This window comes from Dipodomys ordii, unplaced genomic scaffold (assembly GCF_000151885.1).
Source record: "Dipodomys ordii isolate 6190 unplaced genomic scaffold, Dord_2.0 Scaffold62, whole genome shotgun sequence".
NCBI lineage: Eukaryota > Metazoa > Chordata > Mammalia > Rodentia > Heteromyidae > Dipodomys > Dipodomys ordii.
The window spans coordinates 6057024-6072515 of record NW_012267278.1 but is presented as its reverse complement, the minus strand read 5'-3'; positions in this window follow the sequence as shown (position 1 = coordinate 6072515).

Sequence of the window (15492 nt, the reverse complement as noted above, 5' to 3'; positions counted from 1 at the left end):
CTTTTTGCTTATGTGGTGCTGAGGAATCAAACCCAGGGCCTCAGGCATGCAAGGCAAGTGCTCTACCACTGAGCCACCTTCCCAGCCCCCTGTACATAACCTTTACAATAACAATAACAATAAAAATAAAAAATAAACACAAAAACAAGAAAACAAAACAGAATTCCTTCAATCATAGTTTGATTTTACCTTTCTAATTTATGCTAAGAATAAATGGTCAGGGACCCTATTAGTATATTCTGATTCTCTATTCTTGAAAATTCCCTGGCGAATAGAGATATTGAGGAAAAGATAATGAGAATTAATGTATTATTAGTAAATTTTGAACCCTAAAATTTTGTATAATAGTTAGAAAGCACCCTCAGGATGAGAACTAAGTCAGAGAGAAAGGTTCTCTCTCTTATTTCATTAAAAAATTTAATGCAAAAGTGATATACAGAGGGGTTACAGTTCCATAAGTAAGGTAGTTAGTACCTTTCTTGTCAAACTTGTTACCCGCTCCCTTATTTTCTCCCTCTTTCCCTCCCCCAAACCCTCTCCCCCAGTTGCACAGATCATTTCCAACATATTGTGTTGTATCACTGTTGCATTGTTCCCCCTTTATCCTTTGTCTCACCATTTGCTGTTGTGTGTATTTGAAGTGTCAACCTAAGCTCTCATCATAGGCCTTGTTGAAGTTGTCATGGATGAGAAGTGATATGAAGACAGCAAGAAAGAAAGAAGAATAGGAGAAAAAATAGAAAACAATGAGTAAGTTATCTCTAACCCCACCCCTATCTTGTTCTTCAACCCTTTCAATTCTTATGTATGAAACAAAGTAAAGGTGTAAGTGTGTTATCAAATAATTTGTGTCCTCTGATCAACTTAATATATATAATGCACAATACACAAAAACAGTCTACTCTCTACTCCCTTGTCTTCATAACCCAAGCTGAAGATAGAGGAGAGAAAGACTTCTGTCCATATACAGATGCAGATATTATTAAAAGCATTTTTAAGATCACAAGGTTCATGTCTACCAAACCTTTCTGGCATGTGAAAGGAGCAAGAGTCCCCACAATAGAAGTGTGAAGACACTATTCAGGCATTATATTATCAGAAAAAGATTGTGCTATGCATGTTGTCATTCAGTCATCCTGTAAAGCAACTCCACATCTTTAGTCTGCTCACAATGGTTTTATTCATCTAGAATATCTGTGATTCTAGACCCCTGCGCTCTCTATTATTCTGTTATTTAGCATATATGAACATTTTCCATTTTTCTTAAATGAATTGCTGTCACGACAAATGTTCTTTAAATATTGTTTCTCTGGGACCATGTGGGGATTTGTATGGTTTAACAAGTTTTATATTGCCATTAAAAAAGAAAATAGAATCCTACAAAATGGCCTCTTTAAAATTCCTAATTACTTTTCTTGTTTTGTTATGCATTTATTTCACAAGCTAAATGTAAAATGAATGATAATTTTAAAATACAAAAGTAGACTTCCAATTCATACAGGCGGATTGTGTCTGATGGTTCTATTAAATCTCTCAAGGGAAAAGTCAAATTATATGAAAATCTGTATTCAATAATTTAATGTTGCACACCAATACTGTATGGAAACCTGATATTGTTAGGGTATAAGCAGTTGTGCTAATATTTGATTACATTCTTATATGACTGTGAAACTAAATATGATAGGATTTACTTTCCAGTTTGTTTTTTCACATCCAAGGACATTTTAAGCCTTTATAGTAGACAGAAAGAATGTTTTACATGATTATAAGCCTATCTTGTCTATAAAAACTTACACATAACTATTTATGTTATAAAATGTCATTTGTTTTATTTTGATGTTATATTTTATTTCTATTAAATATTATGATGTTTATTTGTCTTTCTAAAGGAAATACATTTATAGGAAAAGTCATAACTTAGCTTGTGAAAATATAAATAAAACATATATGCCTATGTTTGAATGTATATGACATTATGAATATTTTTTCTATTCATACACGATTATTATTGGTTATCCATTTAGTATGATATCTACATGTCTACATATTTTATTATCATAAAAGAGGTCACATACAATGATCCTAGAAGATTAGGGGTTATTATTAAAGTGTATTATGATGATTTAAAATCCACTCTCCCATTTTAATTTCCATCAACATTTATATTTGCCTTCAAATTATTTTGTATGTATTACTAAACATAGTAATACAGAGACTGAAGTAATATTTTATCCACAACTAATGGTAAATTAAAAAGTGTTTAAAAATTGACATTTAACTTGGCTCCAGTGATTCACATCTATAATCCTTGCAACTCAGAATGATATTAGATTGTGCTGAGAAAATAGCCTAAACAGAAGAACTGATATACTCTGTTTCCAGAATACTAGAAAAAAGCAGTGCTTAGCCAATAGTTGGGCACTAGCTAAGCAAACTAGATGAGCAAGCATGAGGTCAAGCCTGATTATACCTAAATAATAATAATAACAATAGTAATAAAAATAAATGCGATAATTTAAAACTGACCCTTAAAATAATCACTTATGGAAGTTTGGTTATACTAAAATTTCTGGTCAGGAAATTACTCAAGTACTTAAATATATTAAATTTATGTTTAACTTTACAATATGCCTTTACTACACAGACTTTCCTGACTCTTCCAAATAAGAGTATAATAACGACTGGCATCTAAATTTCCATGACTTTCAGGATAGATAGTTATGCTGATTTTGGTTTCTATCACATTTCATCAATTCCATAAACTCAGACATTCATAAACAAATGTGTATTGGTCTAGCAAAACTGAGTTTATAAAAATCACCAAAGCAAGGGAAAGCACTAACTTGACAGATTTAGTCATTTATCAAATGAAATTGCTTAGGGAAATATATTTGTTTCAATTCAATCCAGGCATTCTAGTATGTTGGGACAAATTTCTTACAATTCTGGAATAGTTAACATAAGGGTTTTTATATCAGTCTTGATGAGTAAATTGTTATGATGAGACACTGTTATTTTTTCCCATATGAACCAAATTTTCCCAGATAAACTTCTAAGACCTTTCGTAAGTGATCAGTAATGCTATTTGTATATATGGTGTTCCTGTTCTGGCACCCACCATTACATAATTAAATAAATTAAATAATTAAATTTAAAAAATTACATAATTAAATAAAAGGGATTTCATTCTCAAGGCCAATGGTTGAGCTGTACTAAAGTAGATGTTTTCAGATATGTATACATATATACCTATATATGTCAAAATATCAGAAAATTCTATTTTTCAGAGCTCCTTTTGATGACTATGATGATGTCTAAAAATATCTTCAGGCTGAGGTCTCTCTGTCTTTGTCTCTCTCTGTGTGAATGTGTGTGTCTGTGTCTGTCTCTCTGTCTGTCTCTGTCTCTCTCAAATATCACTGGTACTTTATAGTTTGTAGCTTATTATGGTGATTACTTATGCTGGCTGGATAACCTATATCTCTTAATTTTGTATTCGTCAATGTTTGCACTGAATTTTCTTTCAAATTTGTAAGTCTATAAGCCATGTTCTATTATGGTTGCTCAGTCCTTAGATAACTTGACTGTAAAATCTTTTATCTTCTCATTCTAATTGTTTAGTCTTTTTATTGTTATTTTTTCTTTACTGTTTCCATCGTTTACTGTCTAGCTGTCATATATATGCTTTTACTATCTGATGTCCTTAGTGAGAATTATTTGGGCAATAATGAATTATAAGTCTGTCACATGCCAGACTGTGAAGGTATAAATCTATTCTAGGCTCTTATCAGCATCACAAGTATTAGAAAATTCTGAAGAATAATTTACAACATGTACACTCACTCATATTTTGTAGCTCTACTTTGCATGTGAATTCTTATTCAAATAGACAATGTATATCATTTCATACAACCTTGGATAAAGATATGGATAGCTTCGGCTACCACCCCCAGAATTTTCTAAGACCTATGCAGCTGATTGTAGTGAACTACTACCATCAGCTCCGTGGGGAAAGCTGAAAAGTTCATTGTTTAGTCTTTATTGATTACACCAATCTGAACTTCTTCCCTCTTTTGCTATTGTCTAGTAACTTTTTGATTATTTTATATTGTTCTAAGAATATAATGAAAATCATATTCATAAACAAATTTAAGCTAATTAAAGAATTAATGAATATGTAACCTTGAAAAGAACCAAAAGAAAAATATTTATGCTCCCTCATTTTTCAAAAATTAAATATATTCATATTTCAATTTGACAAAGCAATTCCTATGTTTGTTTTGAAAATCTAGGTTGTTTCCTATTGCATCCATAGTCTTTTCAGAAGTAGCATATTGTCATAGAAATAGGAAGCTAATATAAAGATGCTCAACTACCAACTATTTTCAACAAATTACAATGATGAATATAAGCTTCCAGATATACTTTTCCTTTCTATTGATAGTGATTAAAGTAGACAAATTTAGTTATGAACAATGAGATGTACAAGACATTAGGTCGAAAAATGAACTTTACAACTTTGGCGTGCTGGGGGTGGGGGGGGATGGGAAGGGATGGGAAAGGGAAACAAAGGAGGAGGCAACAATGCCTGATAAGAAATGTACTCATTATCTTGCCCATGTAATTGTAACTCCTCTGTATGGTATTTTCACAATAAAAATGAAAAAATAAAAAATAGTTATGAATAAATTTGAATTATATCAAGATATAAAAATTTTGGTACCAGAGGCATAGTTCAATTGGAAGAGTACCATCAATTAGAAAAACAAAACAAAACAAAAAACAGCTGAGCAAGAGGTCCTGAATTCATCCCCCAGTATTGGCACAAATAAAAGTAAACATATGACAAATTTAAAATAATGATATGAGCCCCGCCACCGGTGATTCATGCCTCTAATCCTAGCTACTTGGGAGGCTGAGATCTGAAGATCATGGTTCAAAGCCAGCCTGGACAGGAAAGTCTGTTAGACTCTCATCTTCAATAAACCACCAGACATAGGCAGTGGCATTGTGGCTCAAGTCGTAGAGTGCTAATCTTGAGCGGAAGAGCTGAAGGACAGCTCCCAGGCCCAGAGTTCAAACCCCATGACAGACAAAAATAAAAATTAATAAAAACAAATATAATGATATGAACTTGTTTTTCTAGATTTTAATTAATATTACAGAATAAAGATCTTAAGTGTAAGATAAATACAGTTCTTTTAGTGCTATTGACTCCTTAATGATAACTAATTTAAGTAGTGTTCTAACCCTACTGAAGACAGTCCTGATTTGAATAGAAGAGGTCATCTTGAATTGACAATGTTCTTTCTCATTTATCAAAGTCATATACTGTTGGCACTTTTAAATGGTACTTAAACTGGCTCAGTCATCTAAAGAGTAAAAGCTGTGCATACTCTGCAGTAGAAAGGAAATAAAAGCCGAACAACTGGTATTTATACATCTGCACTTACCTTCTTTATGTAATAACATTTCATTCATTATCCTGTCAACATTTTAATACATAAATATTGATGGAGAATGTAAGGAAAATAAGTATGTTACTCTACTACATGAAACTTTTTAAGTTTGGCATTAGATTGCTGATTAGAAAATATGATATAATTTTATTTTTATCCTCACAATTATCTATCAGACTCAGCAATTGGTTGATGAAATCAAATGTGTCTCTTTTTGAGTCAACCCAATTTTGCTTTTAAGTTCGTATTATTATATTTTGAAATGTTTAGCAGGAAGAGTTCACCCATTAGTAAATCTCAGGGTTGATGTGAGGAGTATGACTTTGATAGTATTCTGTGTGTACTATATCTTCTTCATAACTTTGATTAAAATAGAGAACAGTAATTCAATTTTCACTACTACTTCTAATTCAAAATTGTATTGTCAATGCAATCTTCCACTCGTTCCATATGTCTTTAAAAGATTTAGTTTAAGCTCTACAGATTGTTTTTATTAATTGTACACATTCAAGTGAGTGTTGTGGAGATATAAATAGAGCTAGATTTCAATTAATTTACAAAATCATTTTGTAAAATATATGATGACTATAGTAAATAAGAACTTTACAACTTTGAGGGGGGAGGTGGGATGGGAGGGCAGGGATGGTAAGGGGAAACAAAGGAGGCGGCAACAATGCTTGATAAGAAATGTACTCATTACTTTGCTCATGTCATTGTAACCCCTCTGTATGGTATTTTCACAATAAAAAATTACTAATATTAAAAAAGACATAGAAAGAAGCATATTAGATATGTTTTTTAGCTCTGGATTGTGTATTTTATGGGAGATAAAAAGATAAGTAGCTTAATAAGTATATATTATACTAAATTTATGCATAGTAATGATTATGTTCTAGAGAAGATAGAAGACTTACCACACATTCTTCTGCTGCAAGGTAAATAACTCATTAAAGACTATTATAGATACTAAGATAATGAGCAAATAACCTAAAGGGTTTGAAGATTTCAGAATCTTTTAATTTCTTTTTCTTCTTCTTCTTCTTCTTCTTCTTCTTCTTCTTCTTCTTCTTCTTCTTCTTCTTCTTCTTCTTCTTCTCTTCTCTCCTTCTTCCTCTTCTTCCTCCTCCTCCTCCTCCTCCTCCTCCTCCTCCTCCTCCTCCTCTTCTTCTTCTTCTTCTTCAGTGGTTGGGCATAGGGCTTAAATTCTGGGCCTGGGTCTGTCCCTCAACTTTTCAGTTCAAGGCGGGAAGTCTACCATTTGAACCATTTCTGGGTTAATTGGAGATAAGGTTCTCACGGACTTTCCTACCCAGACTGGCTTTGAAGTGATCCTCAGATCTCAGCCTCCTGTGTAGGTAGAATTACAAGCATGAGCCTCTGACACATGGAAAATCTTTTAATTTCTAATAAAGAAAAATGGCATCAATTTTGTAGGTAATATAAAAAAATAGAACATTGGTTCCAGTAGATAAACACAAGCAGACAAGAAAAAATAAAAACAATTTTCATCATCAAACATAGTGGTTAAGCACCAGTAAAATATGTGAAACTTTTATATTGTTGTTAGTGAATTTGAGAACAACCATAAATATGTTTCTATTTAATAGTAACTATAAATAGTTTATTCAGCCCATAAAATGCTACGAAGTCTCATATGCCTTCCCAGTATTGACCATCTATTTTCGATAGACACGAAATTGAAATTAGGCAACATCATGAAATGAAATTTGTGTAATTTATACTTAATCTGTTTTTCAGAACAAAGTGAAATTATAATCTAACCCATAATGTTTCAATATTGTTTTTACTCTGTCATTATAACTGGTAGATATCTCATTCTACCCAGAGCTATAGCTCTGTTTCATAATTTATAATGTATCTGAAGTCATACAAAGTGTCATCGTTTTTTAAAGCATATTCACAAGACTTATATATTATGAAGCATAGTAGTATTTTAAAGAAGAAATCCACCTCAAATGTAGGTGAACTTGGATTAATTATTAATTAATTATTACTGACCCACAGCCCTCTCTCAATGTGTTAGTAAGCATTCTAGCCAAGATAATACTTATAATTACACAAAGCAGTGCAGTCAGTTCTATCATTTGCAAAATAGGAGCTGAGTTAGAAATTTATATATATATATAAATTCTCTCTATATAAATATATATAGAATACATTTCTTTTTTTAATTAATTATTTTTTTATTGAAAGTACCATACAGAGGGGTTACAATTACATGGGCAAGGTAATGAGTACCCAGCAATCCCACTTTTGTGCATTTATCCAAATGATCACAAACAAGACCATACTAAAGCTACCAGCACAACTATGTTTATTGCAGCATTATTTACCATAGTTAAGATATGGAACCAACCCAGATGCCCCTCAGTAAATGAATGGATCAAGAAAATGTGGTATATATACACAATGGTATTCTATGCCTCCATCAGAAAGAATGCCATTGCCCCATTTGTTAGAAAATGGAAAGACTTGGAAAAAATAGGTCCCATGGTTTCCCTTATTTGCAATAACTAGTTTATGTCTGAGACAAGCAGAAAAGGTCAGATAAGTTGATGTTAGGTGAAATAAACCCCAAGGTAAATATAGAAACAAATATTTCTACTTTGGGCTTTAATATTCATTCTTGGAAGCTAGGTACTAAAAAACTTTTTTCTTCAGTTTTTTGCTTCATTATATGAAATCCAAGGAAACCTGGCCCAACTAGTCCTTCATTTAGAGTTTTCTGACTGACAAATATAATCAGAAAGTTCACCAGAGATTCCATTTCATTATTTTCTTAATCCTATGCCTTTTATTAGTTCTTCAGTTTTGTATAGAACAGAGAATTTTCACTCAAAATATTCAATAATAAAATATCTATCCAATGCCTACTTAATAGATGTAAACATAAGGCTAAAAAGTAGATGTGATTTTAGAAATTTCTATACCTTCCCACACATTTAATAAAGTTCGATCATTTTCCCCTTTGTAGTAGCTTGATGGAAGTAAGGAAACCTGCTTCATGGCAATTGACAAAAATCACTCCTTTGGAAAATTCAATATTTATTATCAGTGGTGTTTGCATGAATAACTTTTCAATAACCATAAGAAAGAATTTATTTTTCCTGTTGTATATATTACTATACTGTTTTACTCTTTCTCTTGATCAAACCAACTTTTCTGCATTGTGTTAGATTTTAGTTGGTGGAGATTGTGGTACATCACATGAAACACGATAGGGTATACTAGATAAATATATTTTTACTGTACTAGAAAAATATATAGTGTTAACCAGGCAAAATGAGAACTTTCCAAATACACAGATACCATTGAGAAGCAATACCGTCTCCCATTTTTCAATCAGCATCGATTCATTGTATAAGTGGGTTTCATCTCGTCATGACCATAACAACATACAATACCTGATCAGATCCATCTTTTCCATCAGTCTCTCTCATCCTCCCCTCTCTTTTCCAAAACAAGCTTGAAAACCTTCATTGCTCATTTCCTACATTGGCATACATTAGTCTAACCATATTTACCGTCTTTCAGCTTCTCCATTTGCCCTTCTGGCTTCTAAATACATACAGCCTGAACACACACACACACACACACACACACACACACACATACACACACAAATTCACACACATACAAACACACACCACATTACTTGTTTTGCACTATTCTCATTCATTTAGTAACTCTACATTAATTGTTCCAATTGTTTACATAGTGGAATTTCATATATGCATACATTTACAATAAGGTAAATTAACCTACCTCCTATTATCTCCCTATCCTCACTTCTCGCCATTATTTAAGTTTTCAGTGAATTTTATTTTGCTATTTTCATTCACAGGTGCAATGTGTTTTATTACTGTTATCTTCTAATATTCTATTTCCTATGTTTATTTACCACTTGAGCCACAGTGTCTCCTTTCAATTTTCTGATGGTCAATTGGAAATAAGAATCTCACAGACTTTCCTGCTTGTGATGTTTTTGAATTCAGATCCTCAGATTTCAGTCTCCTACTTAGCTAAGATTGCAGGCGTGAGCCAACAGCACCCAGCCAAGTTAATATTTCTTTTTTTATTTTTTATTTTTTGTGAACATACTGTAGAGAGGGGTTACAATTACATGGGAAAGATAATGAGTACATTTCTTATCAAGCATTGCAGCCTCCTCCTTTGTTTACCCTTTCATCCCTTCCCAGCCTCCCCCTCCCCCTCCCCGGCCCCCCCAAGTTAATATTTCTGACAGCAGTGTAAGGGTTCTGTGTTCCCAAACAGCCTCTCCAGCATTTGTTTAGGTTTACATTTTTATGTCCATTCTGATTGGAGAAAGATGAAGGCTCAATGTCTTTATGCTTTGCATTTCCTTTATGCATTTGAATTTCCTCATGAAACAGTAAATATTTCTTGATGTATTTATTGGTCATTTGTACATTGAGAATTGTAGGTTCAGTTCATTTGCCCATTTTTAGTTGAGGTGATGACATTTTGGGAGTTTAGAGGGTTTTATTGTTTTTGTTTTTGTTTTATTGTCAGTCATGGGGGCTAAACTCTGGGTTTGGGTGCTGTTCCTCAGCTCTTCAGCTCAAAGCCAGCGCTCCACCACTTGAGCCTCAGCGCCATTTCCAGCTTTTTCTGCTTATGTGATGCTGAGGAATTGAAACTCGGGCCTCATGCATGCAAGGCAAGCACTCTGCCACTGAGCCACCTTCCCAGACCAGGAGTTTAGTTTTTGAGTTCACACATTAATCGCTTCTTATATGCCTCCTAGCTGGCAACACATTTTGCTCATTCCACATTCTGTCTCTTTAAGTAGTGATTATTTTTTATGTAAAAGTTTTTAGTTTGATTAAACCTGTTATTTAATTATTGTTCTTACATATCTACCGGAGTTCTATTCAGGAAGATATTGCCCATGCTAATATATTCTTGTGTTTTCCCTTTTTTTTTTTCCTGGAGTAATTTCAAAGTTACAAAGTTTAGCACTAAAATAATTGATTCACTTTGAATTGGTAAAAATCTAGAACAGGAGTCAGAGATCAAGATTCAGTCTTCTTCATGTGAATACTCAGTTTTCTTAGCACCATTTCTTAAAGAGGCTCTCTTTTCTCCAATGTGTAGAAAGAATGAAGAGGGAGACATTGGAAAAGAGCAGAGTGAAGCTTGTTGTTATTAGTTTTGTAAAGAAAGGAGGGAGGATGAGAAACGTTAGTGGGGTGCTGGTGAATCTGAACAGTATATACTATATGAGCTTATGGACATTTCAAAATGAATCCCCCTTATACATCTAACATCTAATTGATGCTAATAGATAATGAAGAAATATTTTATTCTGCAGGAGCCAATTAAAAAAAACTTAAATATACCTAGAAAAGTAACTGTCTTAAAAATAATAAAGAGAATGTAGAAGGAAAAGGGATTGATCATTAGACTTTGATAGGAATGGTCTTTAAAATGTGACTCTAACTTGAAGTATAATTAATATTTTAGTAGCTAAAGTATCTAAGTAATTTTGAAAATAAAATAAGGTTCACAGATTCCTTGGTTCCAGACATCTTTGAGACAAAATGATGAATTTAACTCTGTGAGTGCTTGTAAAAGGTGGAAACTATAATGAACAAATAGATATGTGCTGAACTCAAATAATATGATTTTGTAGTAAATGCAAAGAAAACAATCAACTCTTTTTTCTATCACTTACATTGCTCAGTGTTATTGTAGAGCTTCCTGCTAGTTGAACTTAATAGGCAGTTAACATGGAAGAAAAAAAAAAGAAATTTAGTGAAAGAGTCTCAGTATCAGCATTTCAAAGAAGAATATACAATGACTGGCTTGAGAATTAGAGACAGAAACCTAATGATTTGTATCTTATTAAGACTTGGATTAATGGCATTTGACTTCTGGTAACAATGAAGTAATGTCCCACTATGTGCCCACACTCTTAAACCATCTGAAGATCTGGACAAAATGTAAAAGCAATTAGCTAAGAATCCTAAGAGCTGAACAGAAGCTAACCCATTTTGGTTAGAATGTGTACATTCAAAGGCTGGGCAAAGGAGAGGCACACAATATTTTTTACACAACATGTTTACAGCTTTTAGCTTTGCCTAAATGCATTTCATGGGGACTGTTGATGGGATGGTCTTACAACTATTAAAAAAAAACCTTTCTGGCCAGGAGAACAAGAACCTGCAGTTGGCAAATTGTGGCCACAAAAGTAACAGGTAATTACAGAGGTCTAAAAATGGCTCCGCTTACTTGGTCCCTCCACATTTTTGACGTATACCTTTTTCCCACATTGGTGAAATCTCACAAAAATAGCTGGGGAAAATACCGTTAGAAATATCTACTGCCTGAGAAAAAGTTTTGAGTTAAACTTTCAGAAAAACTGCTGGTAAAATAAAAACCAACACCTATTAAAGTGAAGTATATTGGTCCTGGAATTTCTCACATTTTCTAGGAAAATATGCCATTTAAAAATGGCCAATAAGTAATTGTATAAAAGAATTTCATTCAACGAATCAGTTTATGATATAATTCATCATGAGCAATGTCAACCCTTACATCAAATCTCCCCTTCCCTTCAAACTCAACCCCTGTCCTAACTGTCTTAGTTTCTTTCATAGGCTCTGCATTGAATCCTGTGACTCTATTCCTCTCTTTATTTTATAAGATTAATACCTGCTGTAAGAGCCAAAATAATAAAATATGTTCTTCAGAGAAAGTTAAAAAAATCATCCAAAAGTGTTTCAGATATGAACCCAATGTTCATTGAACAAAAATAGCAAAAATGATCATTATGATTATGATAATAGAAAAAAGAAAGACTTACAAAGTGTCTTCAATAAAATGAAATCAGAGAGCAATAAAAATGTGTATATATACCATCATAATAAAGAAAAATTTTGTTGAAAATATAAATTCCTCAGGTGAAAATTAAAATAAAAGATAGTAATCACAGGATAAACATAAAGTTAAATGAAGGTAGAAAAGAGATGAACTTTAAAACAGATCAATACATTTCTTTAGGGTAAGGAGAAATAACAGAAATTCATTTACTTACAGCAACTCAGCAAGATTTTGCAGTGTATATTGGAGGAAAATTCTCTCCCACTTCAGGAAAGGGTAGGGATAAACATCTATTATGAATTATAATATAGTTTTCATCTCAAGACCCTGATTAAAAAATAACTAAAAACTTGACCAGACACATGAGTATCTGGGTGTGTTAATTAACATAAGTTTACACAGGAGTGATATTTGTCATCTTATCAACAGAAGTTGCTAGTGGTTCAAATTCTCAAGGGATAAAATCTTCTAAATAATTACATTAAAAATTTTGTTTTTAGTAATTGATTAATAAAGCCAGAAGAATAAACTTACTTAAAAACCAACTGTCAGGTGCTGGTGGCTCACAATAGAATCCTAGCTACTCAGGTGGATGTGATCTGAGATAATGGTTTGAGGCCAGCCAGATAAGAAAGTCCATGAGCCTTATCTCCAATAAACTATTCAGAAAAATCCAGAAATAGCACTGTGGCTCAAGTGGTAGACTGCTAGCCTTGAGAAAACACAGCTCAAGGACCCTGAGTTTGAGCCCCAGCATAGGTACAAAAAAAAGAAGCAATTCTGATTCATAAATTAATACAATTTATATTACTCTACTACTTTAAAAGTAAATAATGAAAAAAGAAAGTGCATAATATCTGCAAATTCTTGTAATATCCATTGTCAGTTTAAAAATTAAGAGATCTGAATAGGCATCATCTTTTAAAAGAACTAAATATGAACTACAAATAATCAATATTTGTGATGTCCCATTAATATTTTGCATTAATGTCCCATTAATATTTATCTGTTAATTCGTTATTTAATTTAAATTTTATCATAGTAGAGTTTGAACTGAGTGATTCAAATCTACCTGGCTTGTTTTGTTGGCTGGTACTCGATTCTTGAACCATACCTCTTGCTCATTTTTTGATAGTGTTTGGACAAAAAAGCCTTATGGAATTTTCAGTCTGGGCTATCTTCTAACTTGGGTCATTCAGATTTCATTCTCCTACATAGTTTGGATTACAGATATGAGGTAATGGAGCTTGGCTATATGTACCTTTTTTAACATTTGCAATTCATTTGTTACTTCAATGTAATACAAAGTGACAATAATCTTCCTCTTGATAAAATAATAACCATGAAATAATTCTTTCTTAGAAAATTTTTCCTTCATGAAATTATAGAAACACCCAATAAATGAATGATTACAATTAAATATAACAGTTAAAGTAAACTTTCACAAATGAAGACAGAACTGGAGCAGGCTGCAAGAAAGTGAGTCTCTCAGACTAATTAGCAATTAGAGTGGCCAGAAGGAGGGTTAGGGAGACATTTCACTCCAAGGGAATTCTGTGAGTAAGAATGATTCCAAGTAAAGCAAAGAACGGATGCCAGGACTAATAACGTTTATTTGTTTGTGTCTCTTAAGTTCTTTTTCCTACCTGACCAGAGGATATTTTCACAGATGTGAATGAAGATTAGACTGGAAATACAGGACAAGAGCAGTTGTTGATATATTGAACATCATGCTCAGAAACACTTGGGGAAAATTATTTATGCAATTGCTACAAGCAAAAGAAGAGTTTGTACTTTAAATAAATATTTGGGTAGGTTACTCACACTGTCAGGAAAATGGAAGATGAGCCAGAGCACTAACAAACTACAGTCAATTGAAAGCTATATTTCTGCTAATATAGTCAGAACTAGTAAATGAAAATCCACCATAGATCACATTGGACATGGAGGGAATTATTTTTCTTTTCACTCTTCATTTGGCTCTTTGTGCACAGGACCCACAAAGTGCAAATAGTTATTTGGGGAGCTATATTCTTAGGTATAAATATATTTCTGAAAAATGGATATTCTCACCTATGAATATGTCTTCAAATACTCAACACAGCTTTGATTTGTAAATGCTACTGTGAAGAAATAATATATATAAAATTATTATTTTCTAATCAGACACAAAAGTAAAACAAGTTCACCATTTTCTAATAAGCTATTTAACTTCTGCAGAATATTTCTGATACCTTTTGCCAATCATGACATATTTCTTCCTCTCTCTCTCTCTTTCTCTTTCTCTCAGTCTTTTTATCACCACTTAGTTATGATATTGTACTCCTCTGAGCTTTATTTACTTGTCTTTCCACATGTTTTGTAACATGTGTGAAATGAACAGTATGGGAGATTTCACTTTATTTATTTCTATGCATGTGGATATAATACATTGATCATAGTCACTCTTCAGTTACAACTTCTCTACCCTCATGTCCTTTTACATTTTTTCTTGTAGTATTTAAATGGTTTACATTATGTCTTCTCTACAAGCATACAATGTTCTTTGGTTATATTCTCTTTCTCACTGTCTCTTCTTTCCCACTGTTTCTTTCTTATCACAGAATCCTTCTGTGTACTGTTTGTCCAAACAGTCCCTAACTTATATCATTTATATTTATCCACTTTTCTCTTTGAGTCTAGTGTCTTCCTCTAACAGATTTGGAGGAAACAGATATCAAAACCGTCCCCTGTGACAATTTTACCTTTTTTTTTCTAACCCTACTATTAAATGGCAATACTTCTGATTTATTTAAATATTTATTTTAAAACAGCATGTGATTTATGTTAAGCTCTTGAAATGTGATTATACTTTTTCTGTATGGAGATCTTTATAATTATTTTTGTTTTAAATCAAATTCTGGCTCCCTTTATATAATCATTAAAATTAACTTGTGTTTCCATGTTTCTGCGTCTTTTATAAAAGTGCCTTTATCTGTGCATCAAAGAAAGCAATTCAGCATGATTTGTGAGGAACTCCTTCAACTCTCCTCTTGAACACTGAACAATTAACATTCAATTTTGAGTAGAAATACTTTAAAGTATTTTAGATACTTTAGTTTTTTCATTTTATTTTATTTTATTTTTTGTGAACATACTGTACAGAGGGGTTACAATTACATGGGCA